This window comes from Dasypus novemcinctus, chromosome 2, assembly GCF_030445035.2.
Source record: "Dasypus novemcinctus isolate mDasNov1 chromosome 2, mDasNov1.1.hap2, whole genome shotgun sequence".
NCBI classification, from domain to species: Eukaryota; Metazoa; Chordata; class Mammalia; order Cingulata; family Dasypodidae; genus Dasypus; species Dasypus novemcinctus.
The window spans coordinates 99,013,478-99,019,544 of NC_080674.1; the positions used below are offsets into that span (position 1 = coordinate 99,013,478).

The following is a 6,067-nucleotide window of genomic DNA, read 5'->3' on the forward strand; positions in this document are numbered from 1 at the left end:
AAATGTTCCCATTGCCATAGGAGAAATTGCAAGGAAAACAGGGGACTCTGATCCCAAACAGTTCCAAAACCCTGCACAGCATTCTCTATTAGATTTCAAAGTCTAAGGGTGGAACAGTGGTTTGTCATCTGGACTTGATGGAGAGGCAGCCCCCACACTTTCTAAATGCTTGTGCAGTGATCATGCTCTCCCCAAATACTGGGGTGAAGGCTCCAACACCTTCAGGAATTGGAATGATGGCCAGATTCTAGATTCCACCCTCATAAAGCATTTTAGGGGTAGTAGGTGGACTTAAAACTCCACCATACTCAAGGATTGGAGTGGTGCCTAGATTCTAGACTCCACCCTCTTCAAGCCTTGGATGGCACTCAGATTCTAGGCTTCATCTTCATCAAATATTGGGATAGCATCCAGCCTCTCCTTAATTTCCCAGGTATCTGAGAAATGTGGGAGTGGTAACACTCTTCCCAACCAAATGGGGAGGAAGGCCCATCCTCTTCAAGGTCTGGGGCATACTTAACCCTTTCCACATACAAGGGTGAGTCCACTCTCTTTATCCCAGAATGTGTCTCAGTACAGACCTCAGTTTCCATGGTCCGGCCTTTGAAGTCATTTTTCCTTCAATCAGTCCATTTTCTGTCCCTTTTAATCTAGGCTGGCCGTGGTTCTATTTCTATAGATCTCACAAAAACCCTGTTGATTTCACATGTAGTACACAGGGGTCCAAGCCATAAGACAAAAGAAACTTCCGCAAATCCTTTCTGAATACCCACATTTCCAATCCTGACATCCACTGAAATGGTTGACTGGTTCCATGTTCAGTTCAACACCCACATGGAGCACTATTCTCTGGGGATGCATTTTCTAGAAGCTCAGAATTTTCCAAATCATTAGTTTCTGGTTTCTTTGTGTCCAGTAGTTCAGTTCTCAGTTTATCCCTTTCTTCTCACACTTTACTATAAACTGCAAGTCAGACTGCACTTTCCGCATTTAGTTTGGAAATATCAGCTAAAAAACAAACTCATCACTTTCAAGTTCTGCTTTCCATATGACATCAGAACACAATTTTTACAAGTTCTCTGCCATTTTAAAAACAAAGGTTGCCTTTCTTCCAGTTTGCAATAACACATTCATCATTTCTAAGACCTCATTGGAAGTACCTTTAGCATTCATATTTCTACCAATAGTCTCTTCAAAGGAACCTAGACCTTTTCTGGAAGAATCTACCCCTTACCCATTTATTAAGCAATTTCCCAATTTTTAAAATATTTTTAATAGTGGCACACCACTTAACTGGTATCAAAATCTATTTTAGTCACTAGGCTGCCAAAATTCAGATACCATGAAATCAGATGGCTTTTACAGTGGGAATTTATTAGTTCACAAGCTTAGAGTTCTGAGGCTGAGAAAAATGTCCAAATCAAGGTATTATGGGGCAATGCTAACTCCCTGAAGACTAGCTTCTGGCAATCCTGGACTCCTGTGTCACATGGCAAGGCACAAGGCTGCATTGCTGGTCTCTCCCTTTTCTTCTGATTTCATTGCTTTCAGCTTCTGGCTTCCATGGCTTTCTCTCTCTCTCTCCATATTCATCCACTGGAATGGATTAGCTATAGAACTATCTATCTCTCCCTTCAAATCTGTCAGATTTGTGTCCCATATTTTTAGGATCTTTTTTTTTGTTTTTTTGTTTTTTTCCCATTTGACAAACTATTTATTGAGTTTTGGGTCATTCTAGGCTGTCTCATTATATTCTAGAATAGGAGGATTTAGGGGAGTGGTAAAGTGGCAATGGTGAATTGGGGATCTTGTCTCTCAAAAGTATATACTGCTCTACCCCTGATTCTGCAATGGCTGCCAGGCAGATCACATTTCCACTGGAGCCATCCTGCTTCATGGTCAAAGCAAGAGCACTGGCAGTGAAGTGCAGACACTCTTCTTTGGTCATGTCCTCTTGGTAGGTAGCATTGACATAATCATAGATATAGGATTTCCCAGAGCCTCCAATGGAAAAGGACTGCCTTACCATCATGCCCACCTTGGGGAATGAGTACACCTGCCCTTATTCTTGAGGCTCCCAGTCAGTGGTGATAATTCCTGCCATCAGGTCTTCCCAGTATCAGTAACACATCTCCTTAAAGAGGCTGACTTATGTGAGTACCAGCTGTAGCTCATTCAGATCGATGCTGTGGAAGACAAGTTGATAAGTGACAGCATCATCTACTGCTTGAGTATCAGCTGCTGAGCCTGAGAAACAGCAAAAAATTTGGTCATGAATAGGGGTCAGCTTGTCAGTCATGCAAATGGCAATGTAGGACCCAGTGGTTATCCTGGAGTTGGCTCCCAGAACCATTCCGCCATCAAATCTCACAACCATGATAGTGGTCTCTGTGGAGACTTCCCAGTTTTCCCAGTCAGGAATGATCACCTTTGGTCCCCATGCCAGTACTGCACCTGCTCCTCAATCAGCTAAGTTTGCCACCATCTTCTCCTCTGGAGCGCTAGGCTCTGTTTTTAAGTGCATACTTATTTATAAGTGGTATTTCTTCTTTTTGAACTGACCCCCTTATCAATATATAATGACTGTCTTTCTCATAACAATTTTTGATTTAAAGTCTATTTTATCTGATATTAGTATAGTTACTCTAGCTATCTTTTGGTTACTTTGCATGTTATATTTTTTCCATCCTTTCATTTTCAGTCTACTTATGTCTTTTTTCCCCTTATCTGGTTGTGTCATCTTTTTGGTGTGTGGCTTCATTGCACAGGGGCATGTTCCTCACTGCAAAGGTCTGGGACACCTTTTCTTTTTTTTTTTTATCAGTCACTATTGATAATACAGGGATTTTTTTTTTCCTCAACATTTTGTTGTTTTGTCTTTGTAAGTCTTTTACCTTTTTGCCCCTCAATTCTTCTGCTATTGCTTACTTTCATATTTATTTGATTTTTTTTTGTATTGTATCATGTGAGTCCCTCCACATTTCTATTGGGATATATTATTTCATATTTTAATTTTTTCCTTGTGTATACTGTGAGGTTAAAATTTAAAATCCTAAATCTATGACAATCATATTAGTTTTTTTAATACCAACTTGACTTTATTTATTTATTTTTTTAAAGATTTATTTATTTATTTAATTCCCCCCTCTTCCCCCAGTTGTCTGTTCTCTGTGTCTATTTGCTGCGTCTTGTTTCTCTGTCCGCTTATGTTGTCGTCAGCGGCACAGGAAGTGTGGGCTTTGCCATTCCTGGACAGGTTGCACTTTCTTTCACACTGCGCGGCTCTCCTTATGGGGCCCACTCCTTGCGCGTGGGGCTCCCCTACGCCAGGGATACCCCTGCGTGGCGCGGAACTCCACTGGGCATGGGCCAGCTCCACACAGGTCAAGGAGGCCCGGGGTTTGAACCGCGGACCTCCCATGTGGTAGACGGACGCCCTAACCACTGGGCCAAGTCCGTTTCCCCCAACTTGACTTTAATAGTGTACACATACACTGTTCCTATACCCCTCCATCCCCTCACCATTTTTGTAGTTGTTACAAAATTATAACTTTGTTCACGGTATCTCCAGAATCATAAATTTATCATTACTTTTTAAGCATTTGCATGTTAGCACCTATAGGAAGTAAGAAGTGGAGTTAACATAGCAAAAAATACAGTACAATGATACTAGCATTTATATTTACCCAAATGGTTACCTTTATTGGAGGTCTTTGTTTCTCTAATCTCCCCTCTTGTTTGAAAGAAAGTCTCACCAATTTAAAAATTCTTGGTTGGTAATTGTTTTCTTTCAGCACTTTCAGTATTTAAACTGTTGCCTTTTTGCCTCCATGATTTCTCATGAGACTTTAGTAATTAGGACTCTTTTGTACATAACATATTACTTTTTCTTGCAACTTTCAGAAAGCTTTCCTTGTCCCTTGCATTCAACAGTTTGATCAATATGTAATGGGGCATTTTTTCTTCATATTTATCCTGTTTGGTGTTCTCTTGGCTTCTTGGATGTTCATATCCATGTCTTTTGCTCAATTGCTTGAGCCACAGCCACTTCCCTACTGGCACTCTTGATGGTGTCCCAGAGGTTTCAGCCAATTTTGCTTTTTATAATTCTTTTTCCTTCTGCTCCTCAAGTTACCTCACTTCAATTGTCTTGTCTTCACATTTGCTGTTTCTTTCTTCTGCCAATTCCAATCTACTGTTGAAATGCTCCTGGAAATTTTTTATTTCAGTTACTCCAGTAATTCTATTTAGTTCCTTTGTAAAATTTCTATCTCTTTATTGAGGTTTCCATATTGTTCATTCATTATTTTCTTGATATTCTTTAGTTCTTTCTCTGTGTTTTCCTTCATCTCCTTGAGCTTGTTGGAGATCATTTTTAAAAAATGTTTGCCTCATGTGCACAACTTTATATTCATTGATGTATTCTAGATTTGTTATTCTCTGCCTATGGATGGGTCATCATTTCCCATTTCTTTTTTTGTCCTGTAATCTTTTATTGCATACTGTACATTTTAATATTTAAAATATTAACTCTGGTATTTGTTCCCTGAGATGTTTGTTTTGGATTTTATAACCAGTTGCTGATGTGACAGAGATTTTCTTGAGCATCAGGAGACAACAAGACCAAGCAGGCCTAAGGAAAGAACACCGGTCATCTTTGCAAATTGGCTTTGAATTGACTGGTGCTTTTCATCAGAGTTCAGCCTTCTTATCAGGAAGTCAAATGCAAAGTGCAGGGTCCTCCCTGTCTTTTCTGGGCCTGTGTCCTCTTTTGCTGGACTTGTGCTTGCTAATGGCCTTAGGAGTTCCTCTGTTCATAAAGTTTGAATATCCTTCTATCTTCTAGATAGCAGACCTTATCTCTCTCCCAGGTATTCCATTACTGGTCTTAAAGCAGGTAAGTTTTTGCCCCAGGCCAGCCTCCTTACTGTTTTTTACACTGCTTTTGCTGTCTGAATCTGCTTTTGCCTGGAGGGTAAATTCGGGGGTGGGGAGGGGGGGTGGCCGGGCCGGCAGACAAGAGACCTCAGAGAGGAATTTCCCAAATTAATCTTTCTCAAGGTCGGGGACCCACAAAGGGAACTCCATCTGGCTCCCGTCTGCCATGGGAGGGACTGAGTGAGGGGCCAGGAAGGGCACCAGGAGCTTCTCTGAGTTCCTCAAAGCTGTGCTGTCTAGAGTCAGCCCCTGCCCAGCAGGTGCATCCCTTCAACTGTCCTCTGCACTCCGAGGGGTGTAGAGTCTTTAAGTCTCTTTTGCAACATTTTCCAGGGCAGGCCACCCTCAGCGCTAGACCCCCACCATCTGAAAACCCAAAGTAGCTAATCTAAAGCAGCGATCAGCTATAGGCCCATATGCCACCAGCATCCCCACCCCTCGCTCCCTGGTATTGGTGAAGTTGATATTTAAGTCCCTTTCTTGCATCTGCAAGCTATGCCAGGGGCCACACCCCACTGCTGCCTGCTGTGAGAGTGGGGTCTGAGCAATGGTAACTGTGCAGAGAGAGCGATTTACGGTGTTGACCGAAATTTACCAGCCTCTTCCTCCCACTCTTCCCTGGGTGTTCTACAGTGTTCTATTGGAATCCAGAGCTTAAAAATAATTGATTCAGAAACCCCCTGCCTGTTTAATAATGTTTGGGTGGAGGGACAGATTCTTGGAGTTTCCAAACCTGCCATCTTCCCACAATCCTCTGTATTATGAATTTTAATGAAAAAAGGATGTATAGCACACAATATTCAAATAATAAAATATACAGTCTCTTGGTTGTAAATTCCACATAGCCAATTATTTTCACAGACTGCTTTCAATGATTTTTGCTGAATTCATATACTTAGTCAACCTATCCTTGCAATTGATGAAATAACGTAGCTCGGACATGAATGTTGGTTGTATTTTCACTTATGGTAATGAGTAAAAGAAAGTGAACCAATGAAGAGGTTTGTCAGAATTTCACTCATTCATTCATGATGTGAATGACTTCTTTTGCTAAATTAGATAATTTTTGAATACTGGAAGAATATTTCTTGAAGTTTTAAAAGTTATTTACAATGTAATAGCTATAAAC

General features: G+C 41.0%; 1 pseudogene; it reads right to left on the bottom strand.

Annotated features, from left to right (window-relative positions):
- Positions 1–1,769: 1,769 nt before the first annotated feature.
- LOC101443762 (proteasome subunit beta type-6 pseudogene) lies at positions 1,770–2,485 on the bottom strand (annotated as a pseudogene).
- Positions 2,486–6,067: the final 3,582 nt, after the last annotated feature.